This window comes from Oryctolagus cuniculus, chromosome 3 (genome assembly GCF_051225735.1).
Source record: "Oryctolagus cuniculus isolate XC-2025 breed Fujian yellow rabbit chromosome 3, ASM5122573v1, whole genome shotgun sequence".
NCBI classification, from domain to species: Eukaryota; Metazoa; Chordata; class Mammalia; order Lagomorpha; family Leporidae; genus Oryctolagus; species Oryctolagus cuniculus.
Window position 1 is genome coordinate 104,143,638 of NC_142869.1, and position 27,404 is coordinate 104,171,041.

The following is a 27,404-nucleotide window of genomic DNA, read 5'->3' on the forward strand; positions in this document are numbered from 1 at the left end:
TGTATGTCCAAAATGGCACTCACGCTGTCTTGGCTATCTATAGGACTCCAGTGCCAGGTAGTCAGGGAGAGAGAAACCTGGCCCTTTTTTTTTACCTCTAGGTTGCCAGGTGTACTCTCCTCCACAGGACTCCAAACTGGACTTTTGCCAAGCTCTTCCCTCAGGTATATTATCAGTGGCTTGGGCTGCTGAAGTCTGGTCTCACCTCACTCTGCAAAACTGGGGCTGAGGTGCTCAGCTGCTGGGGTCCTGAGTTGTGCACATCCACACCGTTCACATAGATTCACAATGTCCCTCTAATTTGCATGGAGTTTCCTCTGCTGTTTTCTCCCTAACTCTTCCCTGATATTGCCTGTATGCCTGCCTCTCTCTCTCTCTCTCTCTCTCTCTATATATATATATATATATATATAAAGAAAGAGCCTCCAAAGAGGCTGCAGGAGCCCTAAATGTGTGTGTGTGTGTGTGTGTGTGTAAAGGGCAACCCCAGGGCAGACTCTCTTATTCCTGCACCTGCTTTTATACAGGTATGCAGTTATAAATGCAGACAATACTTTTCTATCAACCTTTCCCATCATATAAAAGTTTTAACTTTTCATTGATAGAAGATGTCTTGTGTCTGTCTTCAAAGTTACAGACCTAAATTGTGCTACTGCCATTCTCTGTGCAAATATCTAAACAAGCCAGTATTTACTGATTACTCTTAGCTTCTATCAAAGGTTAATGTAGGGAATGTCAATTGGAAAACATTTTTTGGTTTCGTTCAATAGTTTAAGTGTTTGCTGTAGCCTTGGCAGTACACTAAGCTTTTCTTTAAAATATACTACCAGGAGCATAGATGTTTCCTCCTGATAAATCAGATACCCTTTTTGAAAGAATGAGAATTTTGACTCAGTGTTTCCACTTAAAAATTTTTTCTAGGAAGAACAGAACTAATTTACAGCTCAATTGCAACAAGTATCTTTACTAAATTTAATTCTCTGGAAGTTTTCTCTCTCATCTTCTCCTTGACCTTGTATTTTTTGTGTGTGTATGAATAGTTCTGTGTTATATGGTTTATGTCATGTGCATTGGAAATACATTTTGAAAATATTTGGGCTAAAAATACCTTTGCTAGATGCTTTACCCTTGTTGTCCTAAAGTGCCTATTGCATTAATTTGGTGAATTCACTTGAAATTTGTGGGCATGAATTTCCTCTAAACTCTTCCTTCTGAAGATGGGATTGGTTGGAATCAAGGAATCCCAAATACTTGTTCGTAGACAAGCCATAGCAAAAGAGCAGTTCCAGAACCTTCAGGCATGTCACATCCATGTCTGTGGCTGCTGCCAAGGCACCAGGTGATGCTGGAGCCCAGCCAGGCTTGGGAACCCCTGTACCAGATGGTGTCTTAGATGTCCTTTGGCTTTATGAATTTATGATGCTTTTGGAACCCTGGCTTCTGGTGTGTGGACTATAAGCCAGCCCCTAGGGAAAGAGCTGCAGATGTTCTGATTACCCTACCAGTGACTCAGGAAGAGAAATGCCTCAGGTCTTGAGGGGGCTTTCCAGTTTTTGCAGATGTTTCCCCCAAAGGTATATTTACTGTTCCTGTCTCTATGCTCCATTTTACGCTTGCCACACCGTTAGAGCATAGATTGCAGGGCATTGTAACTGTGGGTGCACATCTGTGTACCTATATTCCACTTAACTCAAATGAAATCCGTGAACTCCAGGAATGTGCATGTCAATCTCTGTAACACCACAGCCAGTTGCGTAGTAGATATCAGAGAAGTGCTTTGATGAGTGGATGAATTATTGAGAGAAATCACTTGGAAAACTACCTGTGACAGATTATATGGAAGAAGTTTGGGTGGCATAGTATGTCTAAACCCTTAGCTTGTTTAGTGTCACTGATCTTCAGCTGGTACCTGAAGCTCCTTTGTTTTGGAGCTCTGAGTTTGTGTGGAAAACGTGTCTTACCCTTAGCAGTGTAATCATTAGGATGTTTGAGACAGCACTTCTGAGCCTTGAGTAAAGTGCTGTACTAAATAAAATGGACTATTATTTTCTCTGCCTGTCTCTCTTAAACCCAACTCTGTTTTCTTTTGCTGGGACAAAGAAAGTGTATTCTCAGTAGCCATAAAACTGGTTGATTCCATTGTTTACTCTTTTAGAAGTAGATAGAAAAAAAAAAAAACAAAACAAAAGAAGTAGATAGAGATAGCCACAAAAATAAAATTTGATGTTCATTCACCAACACCTACTCTATAATGCCTTATAATATTTTCCTCTTATTATTTCCTCAAATAATTCTAATACAATATCTTGATGTTTCAGTGCTTTTCTGTATTAATGTTTTATTTCCTTATGGGATTTTTTATATTATTAAGTACACTGTCTTAGCATAACTCAAATTGCTACCTTTTCAAATTCCAGTCACCTTATTATCAGATTTTTATTCAATGATAATGAAGGTGGTTTCATGATTGAAATGTTGACAATTTTCAAAGACCAGATACAATTGTAAGTCATCACTTGACTGACAAATAAACACTGTAACTTTCTTATGACAATGAGACATCCCTAAACTCTTCCATCCTGTATAAAAATAGGTACATTTAACTCAGGGAGTGGGGAGCTTGATTTGAAGAGCCAAGCATAAGTCTGTAGGGAGTAGGGGTCTTCTCTTCATATTAAATAAGCATGTTTCCAATAGATCAGGGACAACCTTTCAGTGGAAAGACAACTCTGCAAACTGTTGTAGTTTAATGGGACCCAGAGGACAGCTCTATTTGCTGAAGGCATTCTCTCGTTATACATAGCTCCCCGGCCTAGGCTGTTGGAGATGGGACTTGTTTCTAGAAACAACCCCATTTTGGGGTTGTGAACAAGAAAAATATTGGAGTTTAATAAACCCATTTTCTGTATTGTACCACACTGAAGTTAGCAGGCCAGAGTTGATTTGCTAAAGGCAGGTGACCAAGTAATCCAGCAAATTCCTTCCACAATAGTGCAGTTTTGATTTGTTTGTCTTTGGATTTATAAGGATGTAGAGCCAAAGCTATTTGTCTCCAAGTTATTAAATGAAATGCTCTTCTGAAAGAGCAGTGTTTTATTACTAAGTATCGATAGTATACAATTGGAACTATTTTATTAATGCCTGCAGTGAGCAAAGGCTATCGTCTTTGAATGTTATTTGTGAGAGATTTGAATATTTTTATTTTAAAAACAGTTGCGAATGGTAGAGGCTTCTGGATAATGTGTGAATTGTGGCCATGGCAAGTGATAGGCCAGTATGGGTGTGAAATCTAAGCATAAAACACATGTCCTAATTGTGTGTTTTTGTGGTCTTATGTTGACCCTTGTTGATGATAATTGAGTGTAGTTCAAGGTTCTCATCTCTGGATATGCCAGGAATAAACTAGGAGGTATATCATAGAAGACAAAAAGCTGTAATTTTTGTTTTCACATCTGCTTTCTCATCCCTCTCACACTTACTTCTGAATCTGCTGGATATGTTTTCCAACAGAAATTCCTGCTGAGTTCCTTCTCTGAGAATCGGTGTTGTTCTGGCTACTTCCCAGCTCTGTATATACTATACTATGATTCTCTAATCTGGGAAAGAAATTCTGTGAGTTTCATTTGTGCCTGACCCTAATTCTACTTGGGATTTTAACCAGCCTAATCCAGGATTTCCATCTTCTCCACCCTGCAATCTGAAATGCAGTGAGTTTGTGGGCATTCGGCACTGTTCTCCAACATCCTCTCTGAACACCTACCAGCACTTTACGTGATTAGCTGCTGACCCATGCCTTTCAATTTTCTAAATCTTGGTCTCTGAGTTTCTCTTTAGCTGAACCTACCAGTGTTTCTTTTATCTTCAGAAAATACACACATTTGGATGTATGAGATGAAGTGTATTTTACTGTAGATTTGTACTTCAATCAGAATCTTTCAAAGTTAAATATTCTGATGCCTACATGGGCCGGAAAACCACTTTCCCAACTTTATTTTAGTGAACTTTGGGGGTGGAGGAAGATGCACTTGGTCCTTAGAGCCTGAGCCAGGATCCTCCTTTCTCAGCTTCAAATGGCACAGGAAACCCCCATCAGATTCCCAGCAGACTCCCAGAATAGCACTCTTTTCTGTGCCACCAAACACGCTTCAGCTCCTTGCTTAAAACCCACAGGAGGCACAACAGATGTATTAGTAAATCAAGGAAATTCCAAAACCATAAAGAAATGCAGCCAAATAACGCTGAAAAGCTCTGATGTATAAATATGTCTGGGAGTCAGCCATGGTCCCTGACTGCTGGGGACCTGGCCAAGGAACTGGGCATTAAGTCTGCCCATTGCTGGAGCAATTTAAATACATAAGTAATTGGAGAGATTGTGTAATGCAGATGAGAAAAAAACAAAAGCATCTGATATAAGGGTTAGCTAGGGGCAGCCAAGGAACACTGTAGGAAATGCATTGCTGAGATAATTAGTTGAAGTTAGACAGAGCCCAAGGAGGGAAGACTACAGTTGACTGGATAAGCTCAAATTGGGATGAGGGTTGGGGCAGATGGCAGGGAATAGGTTTGAACATACACTTTGGACTTTTGTGGATCTCTGGGCTTCAGGCACAGCTAAGCTCATGCACCCTTAAAGTCCTCTTAGAATAGATATGTACCTGGAAGAGTTATTAATTTGTTCGAGATTTGTACATGAAGAGCTTGGGTTGTTAAGTGACTGCCACCGTCCTGGATACACACTTCCCCAGGAAGTCAGGCCTTTGTCTTGAGCTGGGTTTCTGTAAAAAAGTGAAGTGATTGTTCTCCCATTAGTACTTGTCTTCAGAAAGAAGGTCCATGTCTGCCCTGACTTGGAGCTCTGCCTGCCTGTGTACTCGATCCCTGAGCCTGATATAGTAATTTCAGGCAGTGTTCTCAACTTTGAGTGTTCAATGGCCTGGGAAAGTCTATCTGTATGGGAGATAAAGAGCTCTGAGGAGGGACCTGGAACTGGAATATTAAGCAGTATCTATAGGACTTCTAAGCGGAGTTTGGAGAGGACTCTTTGAGAAACATCAGCCAAAATCTGCAGGCCTGATTATACTTAGCTTGAGAAATTAGTCTTTGAGAAACATTATAGTTTTAACTGAAGGATCCTGACAGCATTTTATCTAAAAAAGCAGGAACCTTTGTATAGTGAATGAGCTACGATTCCCTAGACCCTAAGTAAATTCTTAAGGTTAACTTCTTGGGGTTTCACCATTCGTGAGCATGTTTGTATCTTAAAACTTAAGCAGACATTGCATATGTAGAAAGATGTAGTATACATCAGGTGACAGAGGAGAATGGTTTGTGCATGAGTTCATTACTGCACATAAGTAGGGAGAGAGCCTGTTTGTCTCATTGCTGTGCCACCCTGGATATAAGGGCATTAGTTTAATATAGGGTTGGGTTTGTTGCTTTATTCGGTGTTTTGGAATGAACAAATATAATGAGTTTTAAGTCTTTGATTTGGAAAAAAAAATTTTGAGAATTAGGTTTTGAGTTGAAGCCTTATTCAGAAACACTTCATAGAAGAGTACTTAACATAAGAGTGTGTGACAAATACCATTGATTGGTTTTCATAATCTCCAGTCTTTTGTCTTTGGTCCAGCATTTTACTCCTTTTCCTCCTTCTCACATAGCTAGGGGTGCAGCAGCCATCTGTGAATCTGAGGAGGCAAGCATGGACAGAGAACTTCACTTTAAAATTGGCAGAGGAATGACAGACAAAACATGGGTCTCTTTATGGCACTGCAAGCCTCTTTACCAACACTGGCCTGGCTGTCTCTGGACTTCTTTCTTGAGTCCGTGCCTACCTAAGCAATATGGTAAGGTTTTGTTATTTGAAACCACACATTCTCTTAATATATGGGAGACTAAAACATTTTGTGAACTGTCCCACCTTAAGAAAAACACTTCCTTATCAAAGAGGGTTGTGAAACATTGTGAAAAGAATATGTTGGTTTTGAAATAAACAAAGGAGTGGAAGCATGTTGTTTACAAGCATGCACAAGGATCTCATGGAGTTCAAAAAGAGTTACAAGGAGTGTTCAAATATCAATGTATTCTTACCTGTCAGGGGAGATACCATGGTCATGAAGGTGGTTTTCCCAGGGTGAGGCTTATCCATTGCACTTCGGATGTGCTGACCTCTGTGATTTCCCCAAATGTGGGAAACTGGACTGCATAATTTGTGGTAGTGGGGGACTGCATTCATGAAAATAAAAAACCAAACAGCAATGTATTCCTTCCCCAGGCCCTCTCCCCTATAGATTAGTTTAGCCCTTGAGGTGGTGATGACCAAGTGTCTCAAGACCTGAGGTGGTGAATTTTCTATCTGCCAGACAGCCAGAGGAAACATTTTTTTGACATGAGCAAATTGTGATATAAAGATTGGACCAAGTTTTATCCCCTCGGAATGAGAGACTGAGGATGGAATGACCTCAAACCAATTCTGAGTGAACTTTTGCTGTGGTTGCTGGTGACGAGCAACTAGTATAAGCATAGTCTGACAACTTCAGAGTTCTCCAGACATATAATTTTTTAAATTTATACATTTATTTGAAAGGCAGAGCTACAGAGAGGCACAAGCAGAGAGAGGGAGGTCTACTGTCCACTGGCTCACTCCCCAAATGACTGCAGTGAAACCAGAAGCAGACGTATAAATCAGGCAGGAGAATAGTTGTAGAAGTCCATGGTCTCTATATAGATTTGAAAAACTGGGACATGAGATAGTTAGGCAAGACATATTTCAACCCAAAGGCTTATCTGGAGGTCACAGGCTCAATCAAGTGGAGAGGTGAGTCAGACACAGAAACAGTATTGTGTAAAGAACTCAAGACTGGGGGCAAGGAATTGAACTTCAGTCTTGACTCTACCCTGTTGACTAGCTAGAGATACTAAGCAGGGGATAATATTACTGTACCTCAATTTTCTTCCCTGTAAATAAGGATATTTTATATGAATGCTAAAGTGTATTCACATCTAAAATTCCATGATTCTACTGTAATTTTACAAGGATAGAGAAATGTGATATTTAGGGCCAGAGCTGAATTCAAGCAGAGACCTCCTAGGACCCTGTATAGCTCATTAGTGCAACTATTTAGTACCACTATATTTAGAACTCAGGTAATAGTATTTAAAATCAGGTAAAAATATTTTAAAAAGCAACCAGCCTTTCAAAAGAGGTGAAATGTCATTCAATAATGATTTTAATTTTTCTGTAGTTCTCTGTCTTAAAAGGATATTGGCTTCTGAGAACTCAGAGGGCTTCCATAGCCTTGGAAACTCATGACTGGAGCATAGGGAGATTACTGATGCCATAGACAGGAGTGTCAATTGGTAAAGTCAACAACAGGAGTCACTGTGCACTTACTCCTCATGTAGGATCTCTGTCCTTAATGTGCTGTGTATTGAGATTTAATGCTATAACGAGTACTCAAACAATATATTTCACTTTGTGTTTCTATGGGGGTGCAAACTGTTGAAATCTTTACTTAATGCATACTAAACTGATCTTCTGTAAAAAAAAAAAAGAAATTATCAATTCCCAACTTGACTCTCACTGGGATTAAACATGACAATAGGTCTGATCTGATTTCATCATCATTTAAAAAAAATCATCTATTATTTTTCACTTTATGTTTCTGTGTGGGAGCAAACTGTTGAAATCCTTACTTAATGTATACTAAGCTGATCTTCTGTATATTAAGATAATCAAAAATGAATCTTGATGTGAATGGAAGGGGAGAGGGAGTGGGAAAGGGGAGGGTTGCGGGTGGGAGGGACGGTATCAGGGGGAAGCCATTGTAATCCATAAGTCGTACTTTGGAAATTTATATTCATTAAATAAAAGTTAAAAAAAAAGGATATTGGCTTCTTTTATGAGATTTGGTCTGCAGATTTGGCAAATGATAGAAATTTCCCTTAAAATTAGAGTCTGAGAGTCTTAGCAGGTTCATCCGTTTCATTCTTGAATCTCCCATTTTGAATTCCCACAACAGACAACAGTCTGTTGAAAGCCATATCTTAACAATAGTGCTCCTAGAACCACCATTTCTTGTCACTTAGAAAAATTGACTCTGGGACAAAATTCATTGGTATGTATAGTGTTCAACTAGGCATCATAACCAGTGGGAGATGATAGTTGGACAGATATTTAGATATCGATATACATACTCACATAAAAGTACATATATAGATACATACACACAAATATACATACATTTTTATTAGAGAGATTTGTGTGTGAACAAATGGAATTTTTTTCCTCAAAGAAACCGTTTTATTTAATGAGTGCAAATTTCATAAGTGCAACTTCAGGAATATAGTGATTCTTTTCATCATACCTGTTTTCCCACCCCCACTCCCACCCAACTCCTCCTCCCTCTCCTATTCCCAGTCCCAGTCTCCATTGTGAAAAACAAAAAAACAAAACAACAACAACAGAAAAAACTGTTCCTCAACAGTCAAGACAAGGGCTATTCAAATCATTGCTTCTCAAAGTGTCAATTTCACTTCTACATATTTCCTATTAGGTACTCTATTAGTTGTCACAGATCAAGGAGAACATATGGTATTTGTCCCTTTGGGATTGGCTTATTTCACTAAGTATGATGATGTTCAGATTTTGTTGCCAATGACTGGATTTCATTTTTTTCACCACTGTGTAGTATTCCATAAAATTTATATCCCATAATTTCTTTATTGAGTCCTCAATTGGCAGGCATTTAGGTTGATTCCATATCTTAGCTATTGTGATTTGAGCAATAAATATGAGGATGCAGATAGCTCTTCTGTTTACTGATTTCATTTCCTTTGGGTAAATTCCCAGGAGTGGGATGACTAAGTCATATGGAAGGTCTATATTCAGATTTCTGGGGTATCTCCAGACTGATTTCTATAGTGGTTTTACCAGTTTACATGCCTACCAGCAGTGGATTAGGTTACCTTTTTCCCCACATCCTCACCAGCATTTGTTGTTTGTTGATTTCTATATGAAAGCCGTTCTAACTGGGGTGAGGTGAAACCTCATTGTGGTTTTTTATTTGCATTTCCCTGACAGCTAGTGATCCTGAGCATTTGTTCATGTGTCTGTTGGCCATTTGTGATTTCCTCTTTTGAAAAATGTCTGTTTAAGTCCTTTCCCATTTCTTAATTGGATTGTTTGTTTTATTGTTGTAGAGTTTCTTGATATCTTTATATATTCTGGTTATTAATCATTTGTCTGTTGCATAGTTTACAAATAATTTCTCTAGGGCTAGTGCCATGGCTGACTTGGTTAATCCTCCACCTGCGGTGCTGACATCCCATATGTGTGCTGAGTTCTAGTCCCGGTTGCTCCTCTTCCAGTCCAGCTCTCTGCTGTGGCCCAGGAGGGCAGTGGAGGATGCCCCAGTGCTTGGGCCCCTGCACCCGCATGGGAGACCAGGAGGAAGCACCTGGCTCCTGGCTTCAGATTGGTGCAGCACCAGTCGTGGCGGCCATTTGGGGAGTTGAACCAACGGAAGGAAGACCTTTCTCTCTCTCTCTCTCTCTCTCTCTGTCTGTAACTGTATCTGTCAGATAAATAAAAAATAAACAAAAAACAAAAATAATTTCTCCTATTCTGTTGGTTGCCTCTTCACTTTGAGTGTTTCTTTTGCAGTACAGAAGCTTCTCAATTTGATGTAATCCCATTTGTTGATTTTGACTTTGATTGCCTGTGCCTGTGTGGTCTTTTCAAAGAACTCTGCCTGCACCAATGTCTTACAGGATTTCCCCAATGTTCTCTAGTAATTTGATGAAATCAAGTTGTAGATTTAGGTCTTTAATCTATTTTGAGTGGATTTTCGTGTAAGATATAATGTAGGGGTTTTGTTTCATTCTCCTGCATGTGGAAATCCAATTTTCAAGCACCATTTGTTGAAGAGACTGTCCTTGCTCCAGGGATTGGTTTTAGCTCCTTGGTCAAATATAAGTTGGTTATAGATGCTTGGATTGATTTCTGTTCTATTCCATTGGTCTATACATCTGTTTTTTTTGTTTGTTTGTTTGTTTGTTTGTTTTACCAGTACCAGGCTGTTTTGATTATAACTGCCTTGTAGTATGTCTTGAAATCTGGTATTGTGATGCCTCCAGCTTTGTTTTTGTTGTGTATGATTGCTTTAGCTATTCAGTCTCCTGTGTTTCCATGTGAACATCAACATAATTTTTTCTAGATCTGAGAAGAATGTCCTTGGTATTTTGATTTGTATCATATTGAATCTGTAGATTGCTTTCAGAAGAATGGATATTCTGATGATATTGATTCTTCCAATCCATGAACATGGAAGATTTCTCCATTTTTTGTATCTTCTATTTCTTTCTTTAATGTTTTGTAGTTCTCGTCGTAGAGATCTTTGACATCCTTGGTTAAATTTATTCCAAGGTATTTGATTTTTTTGGTAGCTATTGTGAATAGAATCATTCTTAGAAGTTCTGTTTCAGCCATGGCATTGTCTGTGTATACAAAGGCTGTTGATTTTTGTGTATTGATTTTATATCCTGCCACTTTACCAAGGTCTTCTATGAGTACAAATGGATTTTTAATATGGATTTAGCATTATCAGATTACACAGTCTCTGTAAGGCTGTTATTTCTGTGTGTGGTGCTAGAGTTTGAAGTCCACAGGACAGGCATTCAGGAACCAGGAGATCATCAGCAGGCTAGAACTCCACAAAGGTGAACTAGAACCTGTGTTAGCTCTCATTAACTCTGACTTTGATCATTAGGAGGTTAAACACACATACCTGGCTCAGGAGCAAGCTTTATCAGAAGATAAAAGCAGATCCAAGAGAATATGGAACACTTGCAGATCCAGCTGCTGTTTCATGTCATGTCTACAGATTAGCAACAACCTGTGTGAGCTGCCCAGTGATGTTTTACTTCCTTCTGCTTTCTACATTTCAAAACAGTCTGTCTTATGGGCCTTCTAACCTCACCTGCAGGAAAGAAAATTTCAAGAAATGCAGTTCAGCCTAGCCAAATTGACCTATTACAAAGCCATCACAGTGGGGAATAGAAGGAAGCATAAAACATATTTCTTGCCCCATAGAACTTTATAGCTTGCTTAAATTAATGGAGATCTTTGTAAAGTACTCGACATAATTCTTTGAAACTGCTAGTCACTTTCCCAGGTAGCCTTGTATAGTAGGAGATTTAAACTCACATTTAGCCTTTTCTATTAAAGTCATATTGCTTCAGATTGTGTAGACAGTGACACCTCTACAAAATGAAAAAGAATACTATGTTTTATATCACTGCTTAGGGTGTGAGAGTTTAGCTATTAAAATGACTGGGTCAGATTTGCTGAATGTTGCTTCATTTGTTCTGTGGTCCAAAGTTAAGAATATAATCTTCCAGTCTAACTATTGGCTGTATGTCTTAACTATTGTCAGATACATTTCTGAACACTTCTGCTCTTGCCATTAGAGTTCTGTAGTCCGGTCACATTTTTATGCAACTTATTTATGCCACCTTTAATTATTATTGTGATTTTATAATTTATTACTGTGGACCTGTTAAAAATTGATTCTAAAGAAGAACTTTCATTGATAAAATTCAGTTAAATATCTTTGAGAGCTTAAATAAAAGGTAGCTGATTACTATTAAAAATTACTTGAGGGGCCGGCACTATGGCGTAGTAGGTTAAGCCTCCATCTGAGGCACCGGCATCCCATATAAGCTCTGCTTCGTGTTCCAGCTGCTTCTCTTCTGATCCACTTCTCTGCTAATGGCCTGGTAAGGCAGTAGAAGATGGCCCAAGTGCTTGGGCTCCTGTACCCACGTGGGAGATCTGGGAGAAGCTCCTAGTTTCTGGCTTCACATGGGCCCAGTTCTGGCAGTTGTGGCCATTTCAAGTGTGAACCAGTGGATGGAAGACCTCTCTCTTTGTCTATCCCTCTCTGTAACTCTAGCTCTCAAATAAATAAATAAATCTTTTTTGAAAATTAACTATGGGCAAAGCAATAGAAAAAAAAGGGTAAAAAGTGCTACAGCTCTAATATTGTACCCCCAGATTGCTTTGCAAATCTGTTCATTTTGGGAATAATTAAAGGACCTAGTACTGGGAATCTTAGAGATAAGTGTGGTATTTTTTTCTAAATAAATATGACACATAACTCCATTAATGGGGCCCATTCTCAGAGAAAAGGTCTTGGCTTGACAATGAAAGACTAACATGTCTTTGTGTTTTGGTCAAAGTAAAAAAATGTATTTAAAGTTCTAGTCAGTGAAATAAAATAAGAAAATGAAATGAATGATGTGCCTATCCCAGAAGGCATAGCTATTGCAAGTGAATGTATAAAAAGATGCTCCAAATCTTATTTCATTAGGGAATTGAAAATGAAAACAATTAATATACACCCTTACATATCTATTAGAATACCTAAAATATAAAATGACAGTACCAACTGCTGGTGAGCTTGCAGAGCAATAGGAACTCTGTTTTGTTGCTGATGGGTAAGCAAAGTATTGCAGCCCCTTTGGGAGACAAGTTTGGTAGCTTCTTACAAAGTTAAACATAATTGTTGGACGCATGTGATCTGTGTCCAACAGATTTGAAAACTTATCTCCATACAAAAACTTGCATGCTGATGCTACAATGGCTTCATTTGTAATCACCCAAAACTGTAAGCACCCAAGATGTCTTTCAAATAGGTGAACAAACCGTGGTATATTCATGTGATAGACTAATACCTAGTGATTTAAATAATTGAGCTATCAAGGTAGGAAAATACGTGGATGAATATTAAGTACATATTCCTAAATGGAAGAAGCCAGTCTAAGAGTTCACATAAGTACTTTATGAGTCCAATTATGTGACATCCTGAAGGGAGACAATCATGAAGACACTAAAATGATCACTGTTTGCCGAGGCTTCAGGGACCGGGACCAGGGGAGAATTAGGATGGTGAAGCCCAAGAGATGCTTTAGATACCCTAAAGTCCTTATTGATATAAATCATTGAATACATGAGTAGGGGAGAATAGAAAGCTCTCCCAAGCAGAAGAATTCAAATAATGTACATGAAGCTCTATGATATAGGAGGGTGAGCAAAGAGAGAGAGAGAAAGAGAGAGGTCTTCCATCTGCTGGTTCACTCCCCAGATGTCCCTAATGGCTGGAACTGCGCCAATCTGAAGCCAGGAGCTTCTTCCGGGTCTCCCACGTGGGTGCAGGGGTCCAAGAATTTGGGCCATCTTCTACTGCTATCCCAGGCAATAGCAGAGAGCTGGAACGGAAGTAGAACAACTGGAACTTGGACCGGCACTGGGATGCCGGCACTGCGGTTGGTGTCTACCTGCTATGCCACAGTGCTGGTCGCCCCACCATGATGTCTTAATGAAGAAGTATGTCCTTTACATAATGCAGTGAAACTAGCTCTTTAATATTCCTCTCCAAATCATGTCATCCCCGTCTGATGATGAGAAAAACATAAAAAAAATTCCCACTTAGGGGGCATTCTACAAAAATGATCTGTCCAGTACTCCTCAAACTGTTGATGTTATCAAAAAAAGATAGCCTGAGAAACTCAGATGAAGTAAATGCAGTGTGTGTCGGATAAGATCCTGGAAATGGAAAAGGGTACCAGGAAAAAACAGCCCATCGGAGCATGGTGTGGGCTTTCATTAAAAAGAACACTGAGAGAAGAAAACTAAATTTTTAATCTTTCACAAACTGACCAAATAGTTTTTCCCACTAGATTTTCACTTCAAAGATGAAAATAAATAATGCCTTACTTTGAAACTCGGGGAAAAAAAACATATCAATTCTAGTTTAATAATGATAACAGGGGTTGGTCCTGTGGTGTAGAGGTTACGGCTGCCACCTGCAGTGTTGGCATACTATATGGCTCTCAGTTCAAGTCCCAGCTGCTCTACTTCCTATCTAGCTCTCTGCTATGGCCTAGGAAAGCAGTAGAAGAAGGCTCAAGTCCTTGGGACCCTGCACCCATGTGGGAGACCCTGAAGAAGAAGCTACTGGCTACGGAAAAGCCCAGCTCCAGCATTGCGGTCATTTGGGGAGTGAACTAGCCAATGGAAGATTCATTCTTTCTCTTCTCTTTCCCTCTCTTTCTCTCCCTCCCTCCCTCCCTCCCTCCCTCCCTTTGCTACTCTGTAGCTCTGACTTTCAAATAAATAAATAAATCTTTTTAAAAAAAGAATTGAAAAGAAAACAAGTTCCCTTAAATGATAACAGATGTCACAATGATGTGAGATGTTAATAATAGGAGATGGGTGTGGGTTTTGGGGGATGCCAAACCATGTTCACAACCTTCTGTAAATTTAAAACTGTTCTAAAATTAAAGTTTACTTTAAAATGTCCAGGGGCCAGGAGCTCTACTGGATGCCTTACTTTTATCATCTCATCCATTACCCACCATGACCCCATAGGAACAGTGTTTTGACACTGAGAGAAAATGGGGTATTTACTCCTGTATCTAGTAAATAAGGTTGTAGTGGAAAATAAATCATATGTGGACTTTTTCTCTTTACATTTCTGTATCACATTGTTAGATCTAGGAGGCCTTTAAAGCCATGTTGCTAGCTAGAATTAAATCATTCTTTTTTGTTCTATTCTCAAAATTTATTTTTTATCCCTTTGAGCTTCCGTTTCATCTTTCCATGTGTTTTTGAGTTCAAACTCAAAGAATTCCTATATTTCAAGCATTCCTAGATTTATTTCCCCACAATTGCAATAATGCCTGTTATTTAATTTTATTATTAAATTTAAGGCTTAATATTATTTAAATTCAGTGCTCCTCACAGCCTTTCAAATACAATTGAAGATACTCTGGGAAAAAAAAAAACAGTAAAAATTTTAAATTAAGCAGAATTATGAGGGGATGAACAAATACTTTAACCATAAGGTTTATACAATTGTATAATCTATTAGGAAAGCTGTCAATTTTATATCATGGCCAAGAAAAACAAGGAAATGTGATTAAGTTATATGTCTCCTTTGAAGAAGGAATATACCAATTTCTCAGAGACATGAAACTTTGCCTCATTCCAGATTCTGAAAAAAATCTATTAGTTAGAATACTTTAAAGAAGTAACATAAAAGAATTGTTCACAATACTTTCATAGCCAATATGGAAATAAACTTTATATGGTTTTTCTCATAAAACATGACTAACAGATTGAAGACATAATAATAAAAGGCAATTCAATGCACATGGCTATTTGAGATGATATTGTAATTAGTCACTGTGTATTGTAGTATATTCCAAATTTTAATTCACTTTGAGGATATATTGGACAACCAAGAGAAGTATATAACTTGCTTATTTCTAAAATTGTCTCCTCTAAATATTAACTTTCTCATCTGAGTTTCTATGAGTTGCTGGGTCTGAGAAAACATCGATTGTTCTCTAAAATATGATCTGTGTTCTCACTTTTTGTCTGTGTGTGTGTGTGTGCGTGTCATGTGGTATTGTGGATCCCTTTTTCAATTCCTTTTTATTTTTTAAAAAATGTTGACTGATGGCCAGCACTGTTGCTCACTAGGCTAATCCTCTGCCTGCGTCACCAGCACCCCGGGTTCTAGTCTCAGTTGGGGCACTGGTCCTGTCCCAGTTGCTCCTCTTCCAGTCCAGCTCTCTGCTGTGGCTCAGGAGTGCAGTGGAGGATGGCCCAAATACTTGGGCCCTGTACCCACATGGGAGACCAGGAAGAAGCTCCTGGCTTTGGATTGGCACAGCACGCCAGCTGTAGTGGCCATTTGGGGGGTGAACCAACAGAAGGAAGACCTTTCTCTCTGTCTCTCTCTCACTGTCTAACTCTGCATGTCAAAAAAAATACTGACTGGCATGTTATACTTCTACCTTTCTATGGGGTACAGTATAATAATTCAATGCAAACACACAGATGAAGCAATCAAACCAGGCAACTTTCTTTCTTTGTATTTGGGAATTACTGGTTCTTTCCTTTCAGTTCTTTTTTTTTCTTAAAACTTTTTAAAAATAAATTTAAAAATTTTTTATTTATTTGAAAGGGAGAGAAACATACAGAGAAGAGCAGACACACACACACACACACATACACAGGGAAAAAGAAAGAGATCTCCCATCAACTGAGTCACTGCCCAACTGCATACAAAAGTCCGGGCTGGGCTAGGCCAAAGCTGGGAGCCAGTAACCCAGGGACCCAACTACTTGAGACGTCACTGCTGGTTCCCGGGATGTGCATTAGCAGGAAATAAGGATGGGGAGCCAAGCTGTGGCTCAAAACCCAGGAACTCTGATATGGGCTGTGGGCATCCCAAGTTGTATCTTAACCGCTGCACCAAATATCTGCTCCCCTTCCAATTCTTTGTACAGTATATAATACATTATTATAAAATATAGTTACCCCAGAAAAATGGATGCCAGTGGAGATCATCATGTTAAGTGAAATAAGCCAAGCACAGAAAGCCAAATACAGTATATTCTCTCTCATGTGAAGTTTTTTTTTATTTTTAAATAAGCATTTGTTTGAATAAATATTTCTTCCAAGTACCGTCTTTGTCCCAAGATATCCTGAATCATTTGAGAACCAGATACCTTGCTCTCATGAGTACATAGTTTACTGGAAAAGATGGAAAATGACACAAATTAGATCATCAGGAAACTGTTGAGTGGTTAAAGCACGCAATCTGGAAAATAAAATTTAGGGTAATGAAAGGTGGGTGGGATATACTGTTGAGCGAGGGGCCATGGGTTTCTAGAGGTGGTAAGAGAAGCACTATATGATGTGATGCTTGAGCTGAGACCAAGGTGAAATGAAGCCTGATGGGGATATCTGAAGGAAGGTCTTCTGTTCCCAGGGAGGGGGAACAGAAGATGTATGATGGCCATTTGTTTCCTATTTGGGGGTGTAATAGTTGGAATAATAGCAGTGTTGAAATAGTGAAGAATGAATTTCCAAGTAAGGATGCCAAGGTCCATCCTAATGGTATACTTCCTGACATTGCCTCCCCAGTGAAGTTGGTGTTGTTACAATGCAAGTTTCATGAGAGGTTTAGTAAGATAAGAGGCAGTGCCCTGAAGGATGTCAATAGACTTACAGTTTTCTTGGAATATGTTTCCATAAGACTGGAAAGATGAAAACAGCCTCACTTCTTATATTTGTTTTGTTTTTTAGATTTATTTATTTATTGAAAGTCAGAGTTAGAGGGAGAGAGAGAGGGTGAGGGAGAGAGAGAGAACCATTTGCTAGTTCACTCCCTAAATGACTGCAACTGGCAGGGCTGCACCAGGCTGAAGCCAAGAGCCGGGAGCTTTATCTGGGTCTCCCATGTGAGTGGGAGAAGGAGCCCGAACACTTGGGTCATCCTCTGCTACTCTCCCATCAGCAGGGAACTGGGTCGGAAGTGGAACAGCTGGGACTCGAACAGGTACCCATATGGTTGCCGGCGCTCCAGACAGCGACTTAACCCACTGCAGGCATCAGCCTCATCGCTTCTACTAAAACAAGTGGATTGAGTGATATAAATTTGCTGAATATTAAAAATAAAAATTTTCAAAGTTAGGAATGATAATAAAATGCAGTGTTGAGAAAACCTAGTAAATTAATGGGCTCACTATTGTAAAAATATATAGTCATTTTAATTATTGTAAGTTTAATTTGTCTTTGAAATAAAGTGTTGAAATGAAAAAATCTGTGAATGAGCAGTGGTAGCACTCAGATGGGCAGAGAGTATTTAAAGAGATCCTCTTGCCTTCTGTATCGAGAAGCTGAGGACCACAGATTTTGAAGCTTTATTTCCTAGAACAAGGAAGCTTTATGTTACTTCTCCATAATTACGGAAGGCACCACTCACCAAGCAAATACATTCCCAGACTGGCCACAGTTCTACAGCTAAGTGCCTCCCCCGGGGCTTTATTTTATACTTTTCAAAGTCACAAAGCATTTTTTAGAAAATGTTTAATGAAATAAATTTGTTTATTTTACCTCATTGCAGTCCACTAGCTCTGGGTTGGTTTCCTCTGTTGTCTTCATAAACAATCTGATTTTTTAAAATTTTCAGTTATTTTAATCATTTTGGGATGTGTATTTGGTTGAACATAAAATGTTCTCACTCAATCAGGCTTTCCAGGTTTCCAGACAAAAGATCTGTCCTGTGCCACAGTATGTGAGAAGCTACAAAGTACAAGACAATAGAACTCACTAATGTTGTTAAAATGCACAACCAACTACAGCTTGTAATATTTAGAACTTTTGGGGACTTGAGAGTGTCAAGAATTGTCTTGAAGTTCTTGGGGCTTCCCAAAAATGTAATCCTTAAAGTGGTATTACTCCTAGCAGATTTATCATTGTTCCTCTGTAAGGTCTTCTTATGTTAAGTACTGCATCTTGTTTACCTTTGTGTCTCTAAAACCCTAACATAGTTTCTGGCCTGTATAACCTAGTCAGTAAATGCCTGCTGAATGAGTGAGTGAGTAAGTGAGTGGATGAGTGAATGAAAGACCATGGTGCCGCTGCTCACATTTATAGATCTATTCACTGGACTAGTCCATGATGTTTGTGACTCTAAATTTGCCTATTTACTATGTAGACTTTTTTCCCCTCATTCTGTGAGCTTCTTTTATTTTAATATCTCAAAATGATGAATTATTTAATTCTTCATTTGCCTATGCCACAGGGTATATTTGGGTTGTATATTCATGTTTAGAACTAAATTGTTTGCATATATATTCCAAGTCACTTTTTTATTCTGAAACACTAGAAACAGAACAAATGACAACTTTCACATTCACAAAAAGCTTCTTTTGAACTTAGTAAATGGCAACTATAAAATGCAACATCATTTCAGTCTTCACCGTAGCAGGGAACAAAATAAAAATACCTGAAGCAACAAAAGATTGCATTATTATTGTCATCCTGTAGGAGCCTCATGTCACCCTAGATGTCATTGCATATCACTTGCATATTGTCTGTTTAAGACCAGGAGGGAAAAAGTTTAAAGTGGAATGAATCCTAATCAGTCAAATGCCTACTATGCCCTGTCTTTTCAGCCTCACGGGTGATGGTTACCTGTGTCCCTAGAGTCAGTCTGATTTCTAAGCATAATTTGAGATGAAAAATAAAATAAGCCATTTATATAAGCAGATCTCTGCCATCAAATTGATGTAGATACCAGGAAATGCTTGTGTTGTTCTTAAATTAAGTTTGCAGAGGAATGTTTTCTCATTTAAATTCATCCCATATGAGGAACAAAACTTAGACTGTGGTGTTTTCATAAAGGAAATACGTCATGTCAGTGAAATTTATTACTTTTTTCTTTTTTGTTAAAGATTTATTTATTTATTTGAAAGGCAGAGTTACAGAGGGGCTGAGGCAAAGAGAGAGAGGTCTTCCATCTATTGGTTCATTCCCCAAACTCCCACAATGGCCTGAGCTAGGCTGATCCAAAGCCAGGAGCCAGGAGCTTCTTCCAGGTCTCCCATGCAGGTGCACGGGCCCATTGACTTGAGCCATCTTCTACTGCTTTCCCAGGCCATAGCAGAGAGCTGGATTGGAAGTGGAGCAGCCAGGTCTCAAACTGCCTTCCATATGGAATGCTGGCACTGCAGGCAGTAGCTTTATCTGCTACACCACAGCACCAGCCTCCTATTATTTCATTCCGACATTATAAATTGTACTCTAAAGCCAGGAGCCTGGAACTCCACCCACGTCTCCCACATGAGTGGCAAGGGTCCATCTTCTTATCTGCCAAGTCTCCCACGTGAGTGGCAAGGGTCCATCTTCTTATCTGCCAGGCACAATATCAGGAAGCTGGATTGGAAGCATAGGAACCAGCTTCCTGATATGGGCCTCTAGTGACACAATTAGTGACTTAACCTGTTGAACTACAATGCTGGCCTCTCATTTCTGTAGTACAAGAAGTGTCCCCCAAACCTTGAATACTTCCACAGTTCAATTTTTTTTAGTTGAGAATTCTACTTGGAATGCAGAAACAGATGATAAAATAAAGTACAGGAAAATATCAGATTCTGGAACTTGTATTACATTTTCTATTTCACTTATTTATTTCATTTATTTACCAGCAGAGAGACAGAAAGAGATTGAGAGACAGACAGAGAGCTCCCTGTCTGTTGGTTCACTCCATAAACGCCCCCAACATTGGTGCTGGGCCAGGCTGAAACAGGAGCTGAAAACTCAGTTCAGGTCTCCCATGATGGTGACAGGGACTTAACTACATGAACCATCTCATGCTTCCGCCCAGGGCATGCATCAGTAAGAAGCTGGGACCAGGAGCAGATCAGGTGCTCAAACGCAGGTACGCATCCACATTGCTCTCTGACCATCTAAGCCAAGTGGCTGCCCCAAATTTTCTGAGTTTTTTTGTTTGTTTATTTGTTTTGAATATTACTTTCTGGGTCCATTATAAAACAAGTTTAAAAACACCAATAATATCATATGAAAACAATTTTATAAATAAAAAGAAATATGTGAGGGCTTATTATTAATAATAACTTCACTAATCAAACCTAACAATTAGATGAACTAAGTCATTTGAAAATTATATCTTTTTGGTGATAGAAGTCAAAAGAAGCAAAAATCCAAACTTTGTTTATTCCACTTTATTATATCACCACAGAGCAATCCTTAAACTTGCTGACCACCTGAATAATTTGAATAATTTTCTTTTTATAAAACATGTCATACTTAGTCTAATTTCAATTGTTCTGTTCTTATATCTATTCCTAGGTTTGCAGTAACATGCCATCATTGAGTTCCAAAAGTTAATCCAATAATAAATACAAATTTCTATTTCTGCTATTTAGATATGGCAGTTTCTTCTTCCTCTGGTGGTATATATGTTTTTCGTGACATATTATTCTGGGTGTGTTTGTGTGTGTGTGTGTAAGTCCCCAGTGCTGGCATTTTCTATTTCTACCCACTTCAGTAATATATCTTTCCAGTTGGTGCATAGTTTTTGGACACCTCTTTGGTTTGAACTGCCTTTCTTGTCCAAAGATTAGACCATGATGGGAGGCAGCCCAGAAACTCTCCTTGTTTGGCATCAGGATGGCTTATTATAGTGCTAGCATGGAGAGGTTATAAAGGATGCTACCAAGTTAACATTTAATGAGCTTCACTCTGAAACACTGTGCTGAGAGCTTAGTAGCAGTCCTTACATAGTCCTCTGAGATAGATAGAATCGTTTTATTTCTGTGTTCCAGATGAGGAAATGGAGGCTAGAGAGGTAAGTAAACTTTAATTGTTTGTTCTCTCTCTTCCTTGCTGACACACTGCAGTGTCACTAGTGCTTAGCACAGCGCCTGCCACTTGACAAGGCTTATAGAACACTGGATAAATGAGTACATGAAATGACTCACCTGGAAAATGGCACAGCTGATAAAGGAATCCATCTCATCTGACTCCAAACCTCTTGTTCAACCTCAACAATTTCAGAGGGAAGATCTTAAAATCATGTTAGAGAAATAAGTCCAGGAATGATGATCAGAGCAAGGAGGGCCTGAAGGTGAAGGTTAAAATCTCAGAGATTGATATAATAACCAGTCCAACATAGGCTAAATGAAGGAAGGCAGCTAAAAGTGGAGGAAAGGGAGAAAATTTAGACAAATTCTGGAGAGGCAGGTGATATCCATAAGTGGGTTAATGAGTTACTGACTTGTTTTTGTGATGTGGCTGAGTTGACTTCAAGAAGGGAAGGTACTCTCCCAGTCCTCCTTCTCCAGCCCCTGTCCCAGGACAGGTGGGCACAGCCAGCATGTGCTTGATTTCAGATAAAAGGTCCTTAAGTGCATGCCCAGATTTACAGTCACTTTCCTGACCCCTGCTTTTCTCGAAGCTAGGCAGGGTAGAGCAGAGCTCTAGCATTGCAATTGTGGCACATTCAGAGAAGGTCCATTAATACCATGATGATCTCACAACCATGAGAGGGGACAGGGCACAATTAGAGGCCATGTGCACCATGTGAGTCCCCTTGGCAGCCTTTGAGGTTGCCTTCAGCATCTCAGTTGGACCATCAGTAGACCTTTCCAGTGGTCCCGACAATTGATATTTAAAGCACAGGTGCAAAAGTAAAGCATGTGCCTCTCTGGTTGACTCTATTCAACAACAACCAATTCAGAAACACCTGACATTCCAGTGAGGTTCATTAGGCAACAGCATCAGTTTTCTCTCCCTATCAGAGTTCCTTCAAAATTAATAGGTTCTGAGTTGTCATAACCTTGTTGAACCTGAGGATGTATGCTAAGTGTGCAGGAATGGTCTTCAATCCCTGTTTATGATCGTGAATGATGAAGAACAACTGAAATGTCCATCAACAAGAGAATGCGCAAATAACAAGATTTATCTTCACAGCAGAGTAGTTAGCTTTAAATGGGATAGGAATATATTGTATTCAGTGGGCCCTGAGTTAGGTTGGCATCTACACATTTAGGAAGAAGCTTCGCGAAAGGTTTAGGGAGAAAAAACGGATGCCCACTTAGGATCAGGGCCTGGTATCAGGTTAATCATAAAGCCATTTGTTTTTTGCTTCATCCTGCTCTCAGATTACACTTTCTTGTAGGGAATCAAACTGGAGAAGAAATGATAGGGTGGCCCTGATACCTTCTTCAGGAGCAAATACTGCTCTCACAACAGAATTCTATTTTTTTTTATTTTTATTTTTTATTTTTTTTTTTTATTTTTGACAGGCAGAGTGGACAGTGAGAGAGAGAGACAGAGAGAGAAAGGTCTTCCTTTGCCGTTGGTTCACCCTCCAATGGCCGCCGCTGCAGCCGGCGCACCGCGCTGATCCGATGGCAGGAGCCAGGAGCCAGGTGCTTTTCCTGGTCTCCCATGGGGTGCAGGGCCCAAGCACCTGGGCCATCCTCCACTGCACTCCCTGGCCATAGCAGAGAGCTGGCCTGGAAGAGGGGCAACCGGGACAGAATCCGGCGCCCCAACCGGGACTAGAACCCGGTGTGCCGGCGCCGCAAGGTGGAGGATTAGCCTATTGAGCCACGGCGCCGGCTACAACAGAATTCTAATATGAAATAATTGGGGGTAAGTTTTTTCAGTGATGATGAGATCAAGTAAGAGAGGCCAAGAGTGAGTAGGATGCGAACAACACAGATCAGTGGTCGTTTGTTGTCTTTTCATATGCTTAGTTCACATTTTCATTTACAACTATTGCTTCATGGAGGTTAGTAATATCTTCATCTACCTGAGCAGCTTTGGTCAGGTGGGTTGCTGGGCATAAAGGGCAGGGTAGTGCCACCAAAGCTTCCTGTTGCCTTTAGAGCCATCATAGATTGACCCTAAAATCAGATATAGGTATTTTTAGTTCTTATGGCTGACATCAGACTGGCATTGAAAATCCTTCCAGTCTCTCTCCAAGCAGGATTCTCAATTGTGGAAATTATATCTCCAGGTACATGCCAGCAGAGTGAACTGTGCTGCAGTAGTACATATAAAAGTGTTTCTTGTGCCAGTTAGCTTCTCCTTTCTTGTGGTTACAGAAGGGGAACAAACACAGGCAAATATCAGATTAATGGAGTCCAGGAAGAGATCTCCATAGATACCTAGTGGTATCTCTAGTATTATGTCAAAATTAATAAAAATGTGAAATTTGGTAGTCTGTGCTGCTGCTCTAGGCGCAACGTGCTGTGACTGTTTACAAGTTCCTAGAAAGTACACAATGTGCTGACTCAATTCATTTAGATAACCACACAAGAAACACAAATTCCCTCTTGAGCCGCCAACTCTCTTGCCTCCTGTTCCCATGACTGTTAACACTGCCACCAGGATATTGGAATCCATAGATGGCGATTTTGACCATCTGTTGCTGGACTAGACCACCAGCTGTGTTGTCCCATAAGAGTAGAATGTCTCTATGTTATCAAGTGCAGTAACAGCCTTTTAGTCATTTTATAATTATGGGATACATCAAATTTAATTGTTGAGGCATCACATAGTACAATTTAAGTACCCTCTTGCTGTCCTACCAGCCACGTCTGTCCTGTAATCCAATTCTTGCTTTCCCACCCTGCAGGTAATACATATTATGAAATGATAGAGTAGTTTTACCTGAAAAGTTACATACTGAAATACACATAAGCACATTTATTATAATGTCTCAGGCTGGGGTGGGCGTTTGGCCTGTAATTTAAGACTATGATTTGGAGTGCCTGCATGCCATATCAGAGTTCCTGGGTTTGATTTCCAACTCCTCTTCTGATTTCAGCTTCCTGCTAATGTGCCCTCTGGGGGGCAGCAGGAGGTGGCTCAAGTACGTCAGTTCCTGCCTCTATAGATGAGGACTGAGTGGCCTAGCCCCAGATGCTGCAAGTATTTGAGGAATGAACCAGCAGATGAGCTCATTCTGAATCTCTTTCTCTTTCTTTTCCTCTGTCTTTCTCCCTCTTCCCCTCTACTTCTTAAATAAATAAAATAACAATAAAACCAGTAATTCTGGTCCCCTTCAGTTCTGAGAGACTGCTTTAAAAATATATCTAGGACTTTTTTTTATGTTTTTAAAATTTATATAAGCCAGATCACACTTTGAACATCCATTTGCAACTGTGTAACCCAACCATATGTTTCCAGGATCATTCCACTTTGAAACATATAATGTCTTTCATTTTTACTACTGTAGTATATAAATAGACGACAGTCTATTCACTTTTCTTTTTGGCATACTTTCATATTTTTCTATTTTTCACTAGAAAGTATGACATAATTAACCACTTGTGTAAGAATTCAAATGCATAAGGAAAAAGTGCAAATAACCCAGTTTCCGAAAGAGAAAGGAAGGGAGGGAGGAAGGGACATACACAGTAACTGAAAGTGGAAACTTCTGTGGCCAAGGAACATTTGAAAACTTGCTTAATAACCTCTTTAATAGTCAGTTGAATAAAGATTCTGTAGCATGTTTATGGTGTGTAGGAGAATTTAGGTAACTTGACTCTGTTATGCACTGCTGCTGGTACAGCCACTTTAAAAGTAACTCTCAACGGCTTCCTGGTCCTGTTTCCAGGAATGACACTTCATCCTACTTCTCACTTCTTTCTTTTTTTTTAAAGATTATTTATTTGAATGGCAAAATTACAGAGAAGCAGAGAAAGAGATCGACCTTCCATTCACTGGTTCACTCCCCAGAAGGCCGCAACAGCCGGAGCTGGGCCAGTCTGAAGCCAGGAGCCAGGAGCTTCTTCTGGTCTCCCACATGGTTGCAGGGGACCAAGGATTTTGGCTGTCTTCTACTATTTTCCCAGGCCATAGCAGAGAGCTGGATCAGAAGCAGAGCAGCTGAGACTCCAACTGGCACCCATATGGGATGCTGGCACTGCTGGCTAGGGCTTTAACCTGCTGTGCCAGCCCTCTGCTTAAGACAAGAATCATCATTCATTCCGTTTTTCCCGTAGACTGATGTCTAGGATGCCCCACTGCAGCTGCACCAAAACAAGAAGGGCAATCTGAGAAATTGCTCCATTGGTCTTCAGGGCAGCAGACACAGAGGTATTGTGGGCAAGGGACTCATATTTTCCTAAGTGCAGCCACTGTGGCTGTATCCATAGCTTGGCAAACCTCACATGGAAACCTGACAGCTGGGCATGCATTTCTCCACTTGTGCCCTGAAGCCTGCCTGGCTCAGAGTCCTGGACTCTCCAGGTATGTCTGACCATGTCATTTCACATGGCACAGGAGTATGGATCCTGGCAGAGTCTCTGGAAGCAGCCACCTGCCCTCTGAGATGTGATGCCCAGCCAGGGAAGAAGTGAGCCTGACTTACTGGTCCTCATTTGGTGGAGCTGGAGCCAGAAACTGTAGTATCCCTTCCACAATGGAGGAAGCCAAATTGTAAGAACCAGAGCCCAAGGGAATACATGGGAAGCATGTTCCAGCAAGTCTGCACAGCAGGGGAGGCTTAAGAAAGAGAAGGAAGGCTAGGGCACTTGGAGGAGGGAGAACTGGGAAGAAAATCTAAGGAGCAGCACATTAAAAGCACAGTCACTGCAGGAAGACAGGTATCACATGGACACCTATGCAATGCTAGAACTTTTGAACTAATCAGCGAAAGGATTGTTGAGTGGTTGTGGGTATTGGTGGAATAGGCATTCTATACAAGCCTGTAAGGTATGATGTGGAATAGTAGGAGCAGAACCAAAGAGATCAATGAGTCACTCTTCTCCTTCACTCTTTCCCTCTGAAAAGGCCTTGTCCTTTTCATTTTCACTTCTATTTCTTCTGGCCAAAAAGAGACCCATCATGCAATCAATCATCAATTCACAGACTATTGTACTAGTTAGAGGAAAAATATTTATGTATGGAGAAAAAAATGTTTATGTTGTAATAACTATAACAAATCCATAACATTATGCCTACTGGAAATACACAGTTTTTATTGTGACAGAGTCACTCCTATGCTAATAATATCCATAAAGAGAGAAGAATATTTAAAGCCATGATAAAAAATAACAGGATAGCTTCATTTTTATAATAGTTTCATTGAAATATAATTCATAGACCATAAAATTCATTCTTTCAAAGTGTATGATTTTTGGGCTTTAGTATATTCAGAGTTGTACAGTTATCACTGCTTCTAATTTAAAACATTTCGTCACCTCCTAAAAGAAATCCCATACCCATTGGCAGTCACTCTCCATCTCATCCCCAACTTCTCCCTAACTTTATCAACTCTAACTTACTTTTCTGTTGATTTTCCTGTTCTGGGTATTTCATATAAACAGCACCCTATGGAATGTGCTTGTTTATGATGTCTTCTTTCACTTAGCATAATGTTCTCAACCCTTCATTTTTTTTTTTTTTTTGATAGGCAGAGTGGACAGTGAGAGAGAGACAGAGAGAAAGGTCTTCCTTTTGCCATTGATTCACCCTCCAGTGGCCGCCGTGGCCGGCGTGCTGCAGCCGGCGCATCGCACTGATCCGAAGCCAGGAGCCAGGTGCTTCTCCTGGTCTCCCATGGGGTGCAGGGCCCAAGGACTTGGGCCATCCTCCACTGCACTCCCTGGCCACAGCAGAGAGCTGGCCTGGAAGAGGGGCAACCGGGACAGAATCCGGCGCCCTGACCGGGACTAGAACCCAGTGTGCCAGTGCCGCAGGCGGAGGATTAGCCTATTGAGCCATGGTGCCGGCCCCTTCATTCTTTTTTATAACTGAATGACATTCCAGAGTATGGATATACCATATTTTGTTTATCCATTTACCAGTTGATGGACATTCTTTTTTAACTAGAAGTGGGTCTTTTCTATGTGATTGTAGCATCAAAGATATACTTCATGGCATATGTAGGTCTATTTCTCCTTGTGTTAGTAACTTCATCTAATCAATGCAGACTAACTTGCAGGATCTAATTAATTCAGGCTAATCAATGTGGATAACATTTTGTCATGAGCAATCACAAGGA

General features: G+C 39.9%; 1 protein-coding gene and 1 pseudogene across 1 annotated transcript in view; both read left to right on the top strand.

Annotated features, from left to right (window-relative positions):
- NXPH2 (neurexophilin 2) overlaps nucleotides 1–27,404 on the top strand; it is a 127,058-nt gene that overhangs the window by 20,498 nt on the left and 79,156 nt on the right. The gene's annotated exons all lie outside the window — the stretch shown is intronic.
- LOC127491934 (U1 spliceosomal RNA) lies at nucleotides 6,083–6,234 on the top strand (annotated as a pseudogene).